This window comes from Cannabis sativa, chromosome 9 (genome assembly GCF_029168945.1).
Source record: "Cannabis sativa cultivar Pink pepper isolate KNU-18-1 chromosome 9, ASM2916894v1, whole genome shotgun sequence".
NCBI classification, from domain to species: domain Eukaryota; kingdom Viridiplantae; phylum Streptophyta; class Magnoliopsida; order Rosales; family Cannabaceae; genus Cannabis; species Cannabis sativa.
The window spans coordinates 59937929-59955515 of NC_083609.1; the positions used below are offsets into that span (position 1 = coordinate 59937929).

A 17587-nucleotide genomic window follows, 5' to 3' on the forward strand; every position below is an offset into this window, starting at 1 on the left:
GCTATAAAGTTAATTGGTTCATTGTAAAGTGTCAATGCACTAAGAGTGAGCCTTTTGTACGATACTTCCCAGAAAGTGTGATCCTATAACCTTAATTAAGAGCATGGAATAATTACAAATTCCATTATGCTTTCTTTTCCACTTTCTTTTACATATATAACTCCTTCTTTAACCCATTGATTCCACTGGATAAGGTTTTAAATTTGTGGTAGTGGGATTTATTATAATTAAATAGAAGTGGAGTTTGAACATCTAATCCAATCCAATGTTGCTTATTATATAGTGCATGCATCTAAGAAATGAGATGTGTACCATTGCTTAAATATGAGAATAAATCATCATAAATAATATGTACATATATTGAGGAAGTGGTGATGATGATAGAGAACAATTGACATAGATAATGCTTTTGATACCGAACCGAGTCTAATAGTGTATCAAATAAAATTCATGGCTCAAACTATCGCTTTATAATAGTATTGTATAAAACTATTTCCTGTAGAAGCTTACAATCTTCAAGATTAATGGTAAAACCCAAGATTAAGTGTGGAGCCTTGTCCCATGACTTAAAGTTTTGCTTCAAAACTCCCACTGTAATTAAGGATGAGAAAGGTTCCTTCTTCCCCATGTTTGGGACCTGGCTGAATGAAGATGCGGTAGAACGATCTCCCTTCCACTTACCTCTCCCAAAATGGTTCACTGAATGGATTCTCCTCCAACAAGCGGCCAAAGATCCAGTAACTCGGAACAAACTCAGAATGGAGCGAAGATGGAAAGAAGCAGAGGACATGGAATGTAGAGAGCTGAGAAGACAATTCCCTGGGAAAAGAAGACAAGTGGAGATTTTGGTGGAGAGGAGACCGGCGACAAAAGAAGTGGTGATGAATCGTTTTCCGGCGGTGCACTTACCGGGAATTGGTGAGATTACCCCTTTTGAGAATACAGCCGAGATGGTAGTGGAAAAGGAACTCCCTGTACGCCCTAATCCAGTGATAGGGACTTCTCCAGGAGGACCATCCAACCCGATCTCTGCTGGGAGTAGTACAAAAACAAAGAAAGTGACTGCAGAAAGTGAAGGTACTACTCTCAACGGTAGGGAGGATGAAAACTTACCTGGAAAAGAAGACACAACTCTGCAACTTAATTCAACCTCTGAGCCGCATACCCCTTCCACCCATTCAAAATACAGAGGCGTGGAAGACAGAGAAAATTTCACTTTAAAAGGGAAATTTGAAATTGGTCAATACATCAATTCCCTTCTTGGGCCGCAGGCCCAACCTTTAGAATGGCCATCAAGACTTTGTTGGGCTAGAGCTCTTGAACCAATGTTGGGGTCCACAACAATAGATAAGTTCCATAGAGAGCCTACTTTGTTTAATCCAATACTCAATATTGAAGACTTTAAATGCTTTGAAACTGAATGTGGGCCAAAGAAGAGAAAGGCTGTTGATGGATTCTATATGGTTCCAGGTATTATTCCACCAAACAATGAAAGCCCATCTGAAGCTGTTGTAACTCCAATTAAGAATGTACTAAACAACCACAACCAAGAGGCTGATAAAGAAGAAACGTTGAGAACATTCTCACCAGGAACTAATGAAGACAAAGTTCAAAAAAGAAAGAGAGGAAGACCAAGAAAGGGGACTGACCCAGACCAAGCAACTTCATCCACGAAGAATGTTAGAATTCCTAAGTCCCAAGAGCAAATTCGGGTTAATTCAACAAGCTTCAAAAGAAGTAAAAAGGGGTCTTCCATTCAAAGAAATAACAGTCACTACCGCAACCTATGGAATGCAAAAGGAATTGATCTAACCATTGATCTAGACAATCATTTTGTTCTGGTGGAGAAGTCGAAGGAAAGGCAGTCGACGTGCGAAATCACAGAATTGAATGATGAAGATCGACAACTTAAAAAAAGGAGCGTCGAGAAGAAAGAAGCTGCCAAGACAAATGCCAAACAGGTTTTTCAGTTTGGGGCTACGGAGACTTGCCCGGAAAAGTCTCCATCGACCCCATGAAGATCCTAGCTTGGAATTGTCGCGGGCTCGGGAATGCCGCGACAATTCGACAACTGGCGGAGGTGCTCCGTCGTTCAAATCCCGATATGATTTTACTTTCTGAAACAAGGTTAGTGATGGAAAAGTTTGAAAAATTGATGAACAAGCTCCACTTTATTCACTCCATTTATGTTCCTCCTAATGGGCTCTCGGGGGGAATAGGTATTTGTTGGAGATCAGGGGTCCTGTGTAATATCCTGGAGGCAGATAAAAATGTGATTAATGGAACGATTGAGTCTGACCCCCCAGGTGTTAAGTGGACCTTCTTGGGAATATATGGCCCTCCCACTCCCATGGGGAAGGAAACTTTCTGGACCCGAATTGGAGATGTAATCTCCAAAAGTAGCACACCAATTGTCCTCTTTGGGGACCTAAATGGCACGCTGGCGGACTATGAATGTATCAATTACGCAAACAAGAATAACTCAGCAAGGTACTCGTTTGACCTTAGAAGGATGGTGAATAGAACGGGGCTTATTGACTTAGGATGCCAGGGAGGACGATTTACTTGGTTCCAAAAGGCGTCGAGGTTACAGGGAAGTGCAACAGTAAAACGGGCTCACCTGGATAGAGCTCTTGCATCGACGGACTGGCAGATTTTATTCCCTAATGCCATAGTTGAGATTCTTACAGTCAGCACGTCGGACCATAAACCGATTCTACTAAACACGGAAGGAGGTGTGAGATGCTCACGATCACAATTTAAGTATGAAATGATGTGGGGAAGAGACCCAAGATGTTTTTGGGTAGTGCGGAATGCATGGAGGGAGGAACTTCATTCCAACCCAAAGATTAATCTATACCGTAAACTGAAAAAGACAAAAGATCATCTGTATAAATGGAACAAGACCCAGTTTCGGCACATTCGGCTTCAAGTTGAAGAAGCAAAGTCGGCCCTCCAAAAGATAGAAAGCAACGATTTGATACAGGAAGAGGCTTTGCACGATGCCAGGCAGAACCTTAATGAAGCCCTTACTAGAGAGGAGATTTTTTGGAGACAAAAATCCCGTGTAGCTTGGCTTAAACATGGGGATAGAAGCACGAAATTCTTCATGGCCTCAACAACCATCCGGCGCAGAAGGAATTACATTCAAACAGTGAAAGCGGATAATGGGGAATGGGTCACGGATTCGAGAGTCATTGCTGATTTATTCTCATCAAAATTCAATAGCATCTTCACTCGACGAGCACAAGCTAATCCTGAAGGACAATCTTTACTCAGCAACCCTCTTATTGACGAAAACATCAATTTGCAACTTACCTCTGAACCCTCAGAATCGGACATCTTGCTGTGCCTAAGATCTATGGGGAATGACAAAGCCCCGGGACCAGATGGCATGTCGGTTGCATTTTATACACAACACTGGGAGGTGATAAAAAAGGACTTTGTGCAGATGGTAACCTACTTCTTCAGGTATGCTGATCTCCCACATTTCATTAACAATACTAATGTTGTTCTAATCCCAAAAAAAGATTTTCCTACAAGTGTGAATGATTATAGACCTATAGCCCTGTGCAATGTGACGTATAAGTGCATTTCAAAAATCTTGGCTCTCCGATTGAAGCCCTTACTGCCGTCCATTATCTCCCCGGCCCAATCAGCTTTCGTCCATGGCAGGTTTATAGCGGAGAACACTACTGTTGCAAGAGAGATAGTCCATTCCATGAGAAGAAAAAAAGGAAAGAAGGGGTTCATGATGATTAAACTAGATATGGAAAAAGCATACGATAAAATGGATTGGGGGTTCATCATTGCTACACTCAAAGGTTTGGGCATTCATGAGAAGTTTGTTAAGTGGGTTGAGAAGTGCATTACTGTTCGTCAGATGGGATTACTAATCAATGGAGCAGTTCAAGGCTCGATCAAACCGACTTGTGGTCTTCGCCAGGGAGATCCTCTATCTCCAGCTCTCTTCATCATTGCAGCGGATGTTTTTTTCTAGATTGGTTACAACAAGGATGAATGAGGGTTGTATTCATCGTTTCAAGATGTCCAGAAATGGTCCGGCCATTACACATCTAATGTTTGCTGATGATGTAATCTTATTTGGGAAAGCATCGGTGAGGGAAGCTAAGGGATTCCTCAATTGCCTTGAGGAATATTGTTCTTGGTCGGGTCAAGGCGTAAATTACCATAAGTCAACGGTGTTCTTTTCTAAAGGAGTAACATCAAGACTTGCTGGGGAGATTGTGGAGATTCTAAACATGGAAAGGATGAAGGATGATGCAACATATTTAGGCCTTCCCTTATTTAGATCACTTAATAGATCACGGGACTTGCGCTTCTTGGTGGACAGGGCCCTCCAACGGGTCAAGAGCTGGAAAACTAGACTACTCTCCAAAGCAGGCAAAACATGCCTCATTCAGTCGGTTGGATCCTCACTGGCGACCTATGCCGCAGCCACTGAACCGATACCCCTTAACATTGCAAGGAATGTGGACAAATGCCTTAGAGATTTTTGGTGGGGAGACAAAGAAGAGAAACGGAAGTTACATCTCTTGGCATGGGACTCCATCTGTCAATCAAAATTCAGTGGCGGGTTGGGATTCAGAAAAGTGGAAACTGTTAATAAAGCTTTTATGACCAAGTGGGCGTGGAAGGCATTAACAGACAAGTCAAGCATATGGAGCATGGTGGTAAATGCTAAGTACATCAAAGGCAGAAACTTCCTTGACCTTGAACGCAAAGGAAGCGAATCAGGATTGTGGAAAGCCATTCTTGAAGCCAGGGATGTGTTGGGGAAAGGTCTGTGTAGGAAAATTGGCAACGGGGAGAAGACGTCAATATGGTTTGATCCTTGGGTTCCTTCCCTAAATCGCACCCCGATTCCAGAGAAAGATGCGTCTCATGGAGTGGCTTGGGTACACCAATTCTTAAATGCAAATAACACATGGAATAGGCAAATGGTGAATGAGTGGTTTGGAAAAGAGGATGCTAGGACTATTCTTAATATTGATCTTCCAGACACGAAGACTGAGGATTCCTGGTTATGGGTGGGAGAACACAATGGATTGTTTTCGATAAGATCTGCGTGTAGACTACTCAAATCAACGGGTCCGAGAACTTCCGAAAACAGCGTGTGGAAACTAATCTGGAATTCGAAGATGCATCCAAGGCTGAAATTCTTATGGTGGCAGGTGTACCGGGACGTTCTTCCAACGAAAGGAAAATTGGCATCTATAATCAATGATATAGATGATCATTGTCCTCTATGCAAGGAAGCAACAGAGACTACGTTCCATCTATTCTGGTCTTGTAGCTTTGCTAAAGCTATCTGGTTCAGCATCGGTTGGGGAATTCGTACTGAAATCTACAATCTCAATGACTGGAAGTCGTGGCTCGGTTGGTTTGCTCAAGATTTTAATCGCCCACCCGGTGTTCGCTTAGCTGATCTTATGCTTACCACAATATGCATAGTGGACACTGTGTGGAATGAAAGGAATCGAAGAGTTCATGGGGAAAAGGAAACAACTTTGCCTCACATTCTGAGATCCATTCGGTTGAAACTAACAGAACATAAGATGGTATCAGAAAACTTGGTGGATGAAATCCTCGCCTGGGCGCCACCTCCGTCTTCGTGGGTCTGCTGTAATACGGATATAGCGGTGTCCCCAAATGGTAGTATGTTGGCTGCCATAATTCGCGATGAATTCGGAACGATTCAATCAATTACAACCCAAGAAGCTGCCTACACTGATCCATTAATTGCTGAAGCCAGTGCTGTTTGTATGGCAGCAAAAATTGCAGCTGATTCTGGTTTGAAACGGATTGTATTCCAAAGCGACAACGTGAGTGTGGTGAATTCCTTTGCAACAAAAACGCAGTGTCCTGTGGACTTCAGAATAGAAGCAGCGAAGAAGAGGTTCGCACTCTGCTGTTCGAAACTAGATGAATGGGAAATCACTCATATCTCCCGAGTGTGCAATTACACAGCGCACAACATAGCCAAATGGGCAATGACTGGAAAAATCTCGGGGATAATTGACCCTCATCAATTGGACTGCACCGTTCTCGACAATTTCCAGGAATGGGATCCTGGACCCGCCTCTTAAGTGTGTTGCACTAAGTTTTTCTATTGTTAGTTATCTGGTTTTTTCTTGTCTTTTCAGAATTTAGTTTTCTGGTTTAGCTTTGTTGTTTTCTGAGACTTTGTTGCTCTGTTCTGGAGCTCCTAAGCCTATTTAGTTTATGTATCCTTTGGCGGTTTGCCGTTTAATGAATGGGTGTCCCTGGACACCCCCCCTTTATCAAAAAAAAAAAAAAATGGTAAAACCCAGAAGGTATGACCATGAGAGAAAAGCAGCAGAGCAGAACAGAAAAAAGAAAGAAAAAAGCTTCACTTTCAGTAGAGCGATGAGCTTTAAATTATTTATACAGGGAACCTTACAAGAAATAGTTACACAACTCATTAAATCAGCTAAATGTTATAACTAATTAATTTACAGTAATTATAACAATTAGGCAAAGATTATTTGAAAACTAATTCTTTAGTTGTTAATATTACAATAAAAATTTTTAATACAATGTTATATTATTTAATACATAATAATTAGTCTGTATTAGCTTATTATAATATTTGCAAAAGATTTGGGGTCAACACCAATCTCTGACCCAGACCCAGGACTTGGGACCCAGATCGAGAACCGGACCGAGACCTGGACCCAGACCCGGGACCCGAGACCCGGACCCGGACCTGGACTCAGACTCCAGACCCAGACCCCAAACCCAGACTCGAGACCAAGCCCCTAGAGTCGGACCCGGGACTCGGGAGTACCCAAACCCGGACCCGGGACCTGGACCTAGACTTGGGACCCGATCCCGGATCCCAGACCCACACAGACCTATAGTTGGTGTTGGGGTTGAGTGTATATTGAAAATATATTATAACTTTGCACAATCTATTAATACAACCCAATTAATACCAATACAACACAATCTAACACAATACAATACAATACGACGTACCAAACGAGCCCTACAAGGTTTAAATTAGTTAGAGAAAGTGACATAATATTGTAAATAAAAATACTACACTACTACAATATGGGCCTTTAGCTTCCCTTTTTTTAACCCATTTTATAAAAAGGGAAGCTAAAGGGTGTGAAAACACCCACCAAATTCAAAATTGACATTTAGAGGCAGTTTTTTGGTAAGAACCGTAGCTATATATATTAGTAAACCCTATCCCGTCGGTTGGAAATTAGGATTTTTTAAGGGTTTCTGGGAGACCCTATGCCGTCGGTTCCTAGCAAAGAACCAACGACATAGGTGCACACGTCGGTTCTTTGCTAGGAACCGACGGCATAGGGTCTCCCCTTAATAACCTCTGCATCGTCTTCTTCTTCCTCACTTCTTCTTCTCCAGCATACCAGCCACTTACAGCAGAGAGAAACCCACGAAAAACCCACGAAAACCCTCGCCAACCACCTCTAAAAACCCACATATCTCTCTCATTTCTTCACCATTTCACCTCATTTTTGTCTTAAAAGTTTCTATTTTCAATATCTAATCCCATACACTAAAAAAGTTTTGTTTTTTCACCCATTTATACTGTACCCGAACCTATTTTAAAAAAAGGTGGTGGTTTAACTCCGACCACCGCTTTTAGCGGAGAAATCATTCAATCTCAACGTTCATTAAGGTATAAATATGATTTCTGTTCATTTTATTAATGTACATTGGTATTATTTCGTTTTTGTAAATTTTTTTTAGGATTTTTTCATTTTATTAATATTATATTGTGTGTGCTATAGGCGGCCGGATTTTTGGTCCCAATTTGTCGCCGGATTGCGTTTATAAGGTAAATATTTATTTACTTGATATATAATATATATGTATATATTTTGTATTTTATTATTGAATATATATTTATATATATGTTGTGTGTATACATATTGTGTACATACTATTTGTGTATTTTGTGTATTTGCATTGTATATATATTTGTTGTGAATGAGAATGAGAGGTAGTAGGAATTTAATTAGTTTAGAGTTAAAGTTTTTAAAATAATGGTAGTGTGATATTTAATTGATTATATATGTATATATATATATATATATGTATATGTTATTTTTAAAAAAAAACTATGGAAATTAGTAACTAGTAACTACTTTGTTTAATAACTAGTAAGTAATTTAATAATTAAAATTTTAATTTGGTTGTATATTGCATTATGTTATAGGTTGTGTGCTAATATTTGAGAGTCGATCGACATATTTCGGTGTTGATCGGATTTGCAATAGGTATATCCATCCGCTAACCTTTTGTTAGTATAATTAATTATCAATGCATGCTTAGTTGAGTTTGAATATCTTAAATATTCATTCGTAGTGAAGTAGGTTCTGCGAATACATGTACTGCGGTCGGATTGGTGGATAAATTTTGTATCGTTTATGTTAGTTTCTTTGTTCTGTATTGTTATATTTGTTTTGTTTGTTATTTTAGGCACTTTTTAAATTTTTGGGAACGTCCAATTACAGCCGTTATGCTGCAAAAATTTCGGAAGAATTTGGATCAAATTTCGGTAGAATTTAGTGTTAGTAGCATGATATTCAATTTTGTTTGTTAATGGTGTAGATATGGCCAACTCGAGTTCAGAATCTGATTCAGACCCAGAGGCAGAGTGTCCAACAGTAATACCTACAAGAGGGCCTACTCAAATGAATGAAATATCCAAGCTAATGGATTAAGGCAAAAGAGTGGCCCTCAAGGTTAATGACAAAGGACAATACTGCGGGAAAAGCTATGCTAAGCTCGTATCCACTCTAGGTGTCAGATGTCGGCAGAAGATAGGGTTGTCCTATAAAAACTGGAAAGAAGTCAACCCGACTCTGAAAAATAAAGTTTGGAACGACATACAAGTAAGTTGTTATTTGTTAGAATTTTGATTTGTTTTTCTATTAATTCAAATGTTCACTCTAACCGTGTTTGTTTCCCTTCAAACTAGACGGGGTTCATTGTGCCGAACTCCTTCAAACATGATTGTCTCATCCTAGCTTGGAAGTTAATGAAAGACTTCAAGAATAGGATGACAAAAGACATCATAATGCCCGCGTTGCAAGAGAAGGATCTGGGACGACTGACACAAGTCCCTGAAAAGCACCTCGAGATCGACGCTGCTGATTGGTGCACTTTTGTTGAAAGTCGACTAACTCCTGAATTTTAGGTACGCTAATTATATTAACACTAAGATAAACTCTTAAATACAAGTACATGTATCTAATGTATTTTTTTGGCATTGTAGGAATTGAGTAAGGTGCAACGTGAACGTTCATCGAAAATTCAATCCAGACATCGTAGTGGTCGGAGTGGAATGGTGAACGTACGGGAAGCTGTGGTAAGTAATGCTTAAAATTTAATGTGCTATAATTTTGCTATAAAATTTAATTGGTACTCATTTAATTATTATAGTGTGATGTAGAAAAAGGATCTCGAAGTTGCAGATCCCCCCCGCCACCGTGTTTGGATTAAATCTCGCACTAAGAGTCGAAAACTTGTCACTGATTACGACAAGGAAATTGCAGAGAATATAGTAAATATATATTAATCCTTAATTCAGTTCTACTCATGAGTTAGTGTATATAATTCATATACTAATTGCTTGAATATATGTGTGCATTAGGCTCAATTAGAGGAGAAGCTTAGTCAGGGACAAATTCAGGTCCAGGGCCAAAACGATATCCTGACGCAGGGGCTCGGGACACCAGAGCATCCTGGACGTGTCAGGGCTACTGGGTATGCTATTACTTGAAATGTTATTTATTTAGTTACACAAATAAAATCGTAGCTAATTTGCATTTTATGATTTGTAGGTTCCTGACCAGGGCATCTCAACTGTTTGGCAGGAAGAAAAGGGAAGTGTCTGATGTTGTGGCTCGGCAAGCGAATGAGATTGAAAAATTAAAAGCCGAAGTCCAATCCCTTAAGCAGCAGAGAAACGCTGCCGAACAAGAGGAAGAAGGAGAGGTGGCTAATAAGGCGTATGTTCCACAACCATACGCTCCTCAGGATGAGGTACAACCACAAACTTATGCTGAGGAGTTTATTTCCCTCAACGACCAAGGTATCCTGTACAATTTCGATGACCATGCGGCACTTAATCAGCAAGTACATCTCTGCTCTGACAACATCGACAACATTGTGGCCCGAGGGTATTTGTACGAGCATGTTGGTATAATCCAAGTTCACTGCCAGAACTACGATGATTCACATGCCCGGATTATGGTTTCGGAAATCCTGCAAGAGGACGCTGAATTCCCAATCCCAATTGAAGAGTGCAGATATGTTAGGGACGTATACCAGATGTTCCTTCCTTGGCCTAAACACTTAATTCTAACAACCGAGGTAACTTCGCTTATAAATTAATTATTAATGATTAGTGGAGTTTGCATATCTTCAATATTCATCCGTAGTGAAGTAGGTTCTGCGAATATATGTGTTGTGGTGGGATGGATGAACAAACTACTGTTATATATGTGTTATTTGTCGTTATACAGCCATGTTTAAAATTTTTGGGGTCATTCAATTACAACCGTTATGCTGCCGAAATTTCGGTAGAATTTGGATAATATTTGATATATATACATATTATGTTCTGTTTTGTTTAGGGTCCACTCGCTCAACCGCCCTCAAGATGTGATGTGTCAAAGGGGAAAGCTCCGATGCTTTCTCCACAAGGCCTTGGTGCACGGGAAGATGACTTGTTCACAGAAGAGAAGATGGCGTTGATCCCTAATTCGCTAAAATGGATGATTCATGAATTATTGAGGCTCAAAGATAAACGTGATATAATCACAATTCCTGCCCCCCGAGGATTCATTGCGCCGTGTACCCAGATCACGTTATCTGGAGAGGATTTGCAGCAGGTTGATATGTGTGACTACATCGGCAACCAGGGAATGCTGTTTGGAATGATGCATACTCTTCTTTAATCTAATTAACCTTATATCAAATTATAGTTAAATTATTATAAGACACTAACACTTTTTTGGGCAGGCACATATGGGAGAGCATCAACGGTCTGAGGAAAATTTTCAAGTTTTACGACTCAGAGCTTCTCATAGTGCATGGGATCACCGATGAAGAAAAGAGTCAGTCTTTTGACGATGCGGCAAGACGATTGGCTAATTGGTTATCATTAATGAATAACAACCACAAAATGTTCTTTATTCCTTGGAATATCGAGTAAACTTTATTGAATTCTTTAGTGCTAATTGTTCATTTCTATATTATGTCTTCAAATTATTTTTATACTATCTTACTTATATTCCAATATAATTTTATAGGATGCATTGGACGCTAGTGGTGGTTACGCCAAGGAAAATTATCCATTTGAACCCTTTAAGTGGCCGCCCAATTCCCGAAGTAATAGAACAAATGATCGGAAGGTAATAATTTAATGACTTCTTATGTAACGAATTTAAATTAACTAACGAATGGAAATGCTAATATAATTTTCCAAAACAGGGCATTCATGTATATAGGGAACGCACATGAGTATCTTGGCCCGTGGCAAGGAATTAACCAAGCAAACTGTCCAAGACAACCTAAAAGCCAAGAATGCGATTTTTATGTTTTGAAATATATCACTGACATCGTCGCACGTGCCAACTCCAGCCGTTACATACAAGATCAAAAAGCTGTAAGTTTTAATTATTGATTATAGTATATAAATTCTATAATAACAAATATATAATATACATATACATAAACTACTATAAATTTTTAATTTTTTTAACAGTTTGGGGGTAAGAAGCAATATGATCCAAAAACAGAATTGTTACCACTACAGCAAAAGTGGATCGAACAATTGATGGCGGTGATTCACGGTGACGATTGAGGTTGAAAGGTCAAAGAATTTTTCTTCATTATGTAATTTTTATAGATTAACTTTTAGTTAGATTTATTAACTTATTAATATTTTTTAACTAATTTTACATTAGTGTTTGTGTATTATTTAATTACTTTTATGAAATTAAATTATGTATTTTACCCAAATTTAAATAATATTTAATTTACATTTTAAAAAATAAATATGTAATTTAAATTAAATAAAATAATATATAAATTAATAAATATATAATTAAAATGTAATTAAAATTATATAATTGAATAAAAAAAAATTGAAAAAACTGAAAATCGCTTGTTTTTGGCGTCGGTTGGTACACCCCCTATGGCGTCGGTTATCTAATAACCGACGCCATAGGGGTACATATGGTGTCGGTTCATATAAATCCTTTAGCGTCACCCTGATCAGCGTCGGTAGCGAATTTCGCGAAAACCGACGTTGAAAGGGCTTAAAAACTGCCTCTAAAGGGGGTTTTTGTAGTAGTGCTAATTTAATTATAGCGGTTATAAATAGACACATCAAATTATATGCTCTATTGCTAAGTGACAAACTATCAATATATTTTTCTTATTCATTACCGTCGATTTTAAATCGAAGTAGCTATAAGAAAAAAAAAGAAAAAAAAATATAGATCTCGCACTACAAAAAAAAAGGCTTATCTCGGCAGCCCTATCTCGGCGGGCTCGCGTGTGCGTGTCGAGATAGGCCTGATTTTTTTAAAAAAAATTCTGAGCATAGCAATAACGGCAGGCCTATATAGGCCCGTCGTTATTGCTATTTTTTAAAACTTAAAATTTGAGCAATATCGGCGGGCTCGCGTGTGCGTGTCGAGATAGACCTAATTTTTTTAAAAAAAATAATTATTTAACATAAAATTTGACCAATCTCGACGGGCCAATATAGGTCCGCCGTTATTGGTAACCGCTACTGTACCAATAACGGCGGGCCTATATTGGCCCGTCAAGATTGGTGAAAAAAAAAGCCCAGCCCGCCAAATGTCCTTTAACATCTCTTTTCTTCTTCTTCATTACATCTTCCAAAAAAAAAACCCTATTTTCTTTCCCACCATTTTCTTCTAATCCAAAATTTCAAGAAAACATCAATGTTCTCTTCTTCTATTTCATCACAACCATTTCAAAAAAAATGTAAGCTTAAATATATACTATTGATTTATTTTATTTTTTTGATATTTATATCCTAATAGTTGTTAATTTGTTTTAGTCTAAAAAGTTAGTAAAATATTGAAATGTTAGTTTGTATTTGAATGTTTTAGATTGAAATATGTTTGGGTAAGCTTCATACAACATAAAGAAAGCTTGAGAATTGATTGAAGCTTCATTTTGGTGAGTTTTGATTTTTTTTTTCTTTACTTTTTTTTTTGGCCGAAAATGGTTTTTTTTATTGGCGCCAAACTCACAGAGGCCAGAGCACATTTTTTGTGAACTACACTTAGGGAGATCTCCATTTTAGGGCTTGCTTTTGATTTCTGTAAATCAAAATTTCTTATTATTCTCTTTGTCCATTTTGATTAGTAAATCCAAATTTCTTCTTATTTTCTCGGTCTTTTTCTCTAGTTCACAATTTGGGTTCCCGAGTATATAAACAACTCTAGTAGTACACTCGCTCTTAGATTAAAGGAAATAGAATGGAAGAGGAAATAGATTAAGACTTTGCGAGAAAAAAGGAAATAGAACGAAAAGAAAATTGATCAATTTGATTAATCATCTTCTAAAAAATTGATTGTTATCCTTCTCCATTTCAATGAACTAATTTTCATTTGAATGCAGCCACTGGTGCTTTTTGGGGATCCTATCATCTGGAACGAGATGTTGAGTGCACTGCTCTAAGTACCAGATCCTATGGGAAGATGTAGGTAAGTTTGATAGAATAACTGTTCTGCAGTATTAGAGTTTTTTCTTTTTCTTTTAGTGTCTGCAAAAAATGTCCTTCCATTGTTGTCGTTTGTTCTGAGTGTTTTATAACAATTTTCTATGGTATGTTCTGTTTATGATTTTAATTCTAAATACTGAACATAGGCCAAGGTGCTAGTTTGCTATTTTCATGTAATTTCATAATGAATGTTTTAAAGCTTTAGTTTAAGAACATAGTATAGAAATAGTTTACTGGAGAGTCACAAACTTGAAAAACTCTTTGTTCTATACCACATTCAAGGATACAGATTCACTTAAGGTAAGAACCACAATAAGCAATTCTCATAGAATTTTTCATGTTATATTTTGAAATAAGTATAAAGATATTGTAATGGTGGGAGGATGTTAGACGTGGTTTCTCCATTTCATTTAACTCCCTATTTGTCTTCTTCCTGGTATACTGAATTGATCCTACATGTTTGTTTGTTCCTAAGCTCCTTTTTTTTTTTTTCATTCTTTTACCAGAAAAGAAAAAGAAACTTTTTATTAATCACTAACCACTATCAAACAATTGCTCAAACTGAGCAACAATAAGCTACACTCTACAAATTGTTAATGAAATCTAACATAACACTTACTCTCTTTGAAGACTACTTACTTGCTAGACTTTAATATTTGCTTTAATCATTTTATCAATCCTATTATTGAGTAATAGCAACAATTGAAAAAACAAGTATTTCTATTGAGCCATGTGCTATAAATTGTAGAACAGCTGTAGTTAGAAGAAGCTGTTGCAGAAGTTCAGACCCTTATTTTGATAACTTATCTCTCTTTCTATGTTTTGAGTACATTTATTATTTATGCACACTGCTATAGTATATGTTGATTTCATTTTTACAGTTAATAATGGTTGTAATTATCAAGAGATTATCAAGAGCTGCAGTTGATATTTCTTTATCAAAAAACTTTTATGTCCTAGTTATTTATGCTTTCTTTATATAATTCACTGTTTTACATTTTCTATGCTTTTGTATTTTCACTTTTAAATGGCATGAAATTCCTAGAAATTAATTATAGTGGCAGGAGCATAAATTTCCTTGCAATATACAAACAAGAAAAAAAATCAGTAATCATAGCAGAAAAACTATACCAGTACTGATTTTTATGAATTCCACTCTGATATGTTTTCTATATTAGACTGGTAAATATTCTTTAGAAAGAAAAAAATTAAGAGCAGCTGCTGCTATACTCTGCAACAACCCATGATGTAGTCCAAGCTATTCACTCATGGATGGAAGTCTTTGGCCATATAGCCAATATTCTATTAGTTTTTTTTTTTCTTAGACTTTATGTTTCACTTTTTAGATTTTCTTTTCTACTGTTTGTTTGGACTTTTATTTTGATTTGGTTATTTCTTAGTATCAAAAAATTACATATCATTTATAATATGTATGTGGTATTATTATTATTTTGGACATATTTGATATAATATTGTAAAATTTTAATATTGTAGGTTGTGGATTTAATTAGTAAGGATTCATTTTATAAATTGAAGTGAAGTGAAGTTTGGTGGTTCATTAAAAGAGGTATGTACAATCACTCATTTCTTTGCTTAACGCCATAATATTGTTCATCTTAAAAGAGTTTGAATATCTTAAATATTCATCCATAGTGAAGTAGGTTTTGAGATTAAGTGTGTTGCGATGATAATGGAAGGTTGAAACTTATGTGTTGTAGTGAAGTAGGTTCTGGGAAATTTGTGTGCTGCGGAGATATAAGGAAGAAACTTATTGTGTGATATTTTTTATTTGTAGATATAATAGTTACTTATGAAAGTAGAAAATGTTATAGAAACAGAGGAAACTCTGTCCAATTTTTAATTATGTTTATTCTGTGTTGTTTATCGAGTTTGTTATTTGTTGATATAGATACTTATAAAATTAGAAAATGTTATAGAAACAGAGAAAACTCTGCCCAATTTTTAATAACATTGAAGATTTATAAGTATCAAAATAATTAAACTTGCTTAAAAATTGCTTTGATATAATTTTTAACTTGTAATAGCATTAAATTATTTTAGGTAATTATAGATTAATATGGATAGAGATTGGATGAAAAAGAATAGATTGTCAAAAGAGTATGAAGATGGAGTTAACTATTTCATGAATTTCGCCATGCAAAATGAAAAGGATCCTACTATGATATCTTGCCCATGTATGAAGTGTGGAAATTTAAAAAAATTGAAGGTTGTAGATGTAAGAGGACACTTATACATAAATGGTATCGACCAAACTTACCAAAAATGGATATGGCATGGTGAGAGTGTGTCTCAACCATCATTTCCAAAAAGAGCTCGCAAAGAGGATGTATCAGATAGGAATTTTCACATTGATATGGTTAACGATCTAGAAGAAGAGTTTGCAGACGTCGGATGAATTCGTAAGAATAATTGAAGAATCAGAAAAATCCATTTATACTGGGTCCAAGGTTAGCAAAATGTCATTTTTGGTTAAGATGTATAATATAAAGGCTAGGAATGGATTGAGTGATAATGGATTTTCACAATTACTTTCTTACTTAAGCGATATTTTTCCTGAAGGAAATAATATCCCAAGTAGTACTTATGAGGCAAAGAAGATTTTATGTAATACTTTATTATATTAAAAGATATATATTATTATGTAATACTTTATTATATTAAAAGATGAATTACATACATCTATTTAAAGTATTGAAAGATTATTTTGCATATTCTTTTTGAATTGTAAATTTTTGTATGCAATCAATGTAATGGAAAGGGGAATTATTTTTTTTTCCCACCAGTACACGATCTCGGCGGGCTCTTTAAACAGCCAATATTGACCAATAACGGGGGGCCGGGCCCGTCGAGATAGGTGTCAAAAAATAGTAAATTAGAATAAAAATATACCTATCTCGACGGGCATAGACTGCCGAGAATGACCCCAATAACGGCGGGCTTTGCCCGCCGAGAATGACCCCAATAACGAAGGGCTGGGACCGCCGAGATAGATTCCCCACCAATCTCGGCATTGAAATTTACGGCGGGCCAGACCCGCCGAGATAGATCAATAACGGGGGGCTGGACCCGCCGACATAGACCTATTTTTTTGTAGTGTCGCTAATGACCCCGAATATAACACAATATTCATAAACACAATCCTGAACTAGAACTAGATTCGATGAGAAGAAAAAATTAGCAATCAAAATTAGCAATCCCTATAAAAAATAATTTTTTTTTTTGTGATAATTTTTTAGTCACAACATAATTTTAATTTTGTAACTAATTAATGTAAGTTTTAGTCACAATAAAAAGTTAGTTGTGACTAAAATATAGTATTTAGCTACAAGTTGTCACTGATTTAGTTTTAGTCACAATAAATATTGTGATTAAAAACACATTTAGTCACAACAAATTGTAATTTTATGACTAATATTTTTAGTCACGGACTTTTTAGTCACAATATAAGAATGATGATTTATAATTAGTCACAATTTTTTTAGTTTTAGTCACAAATTTTGTTGTGACTAAAAGTGAAATTTTGTGTAGTGAATAAATGCAATAATTCAGCATAAATAGATTCACAAAAACAACAACAAAAAAATTAAATAGGAGATGAGATTGGTTATAAATAGAATCAAAATATTTAACATGGTTTTGAATGCATCATGAATATCGCAAATGTCCTGGGGCTTGGCATCCCTGAAAAAAATAAGATCGAGAAAGAGAATGAGTAAGAAAGAGAACGAGAACATACTAGGACTAGGCTTGCTGGTTCAGGGGCGGGGGTCG

The 17587-nt window shown here is 36.7% G+C and overlaps 1 long non-coding RNA gene across 1 annotated transcript; it reads left to right on the forward strand.

Annotated features, from left to right (window-relative positions):
- Positions 1 to 12933: 12933 nt before the first annotated feature.
- On the forward strand, positions 12934 to 15677 carry LOC133031075 (uncharacterized). Its single transcript, XR_009684581.1, has 4 exons — positions 12934 to 13050; positions 13179 to 13248; positions 13693 to 13778; positions 15290 to 15677. It is a non-coding gene; the product is annotated as an uncharacterized LOC133031075 (long non-coding RNA).
- The last annotated feature ends 1910 nt before the right edge of the window (positions 15678 to 17587 follow it).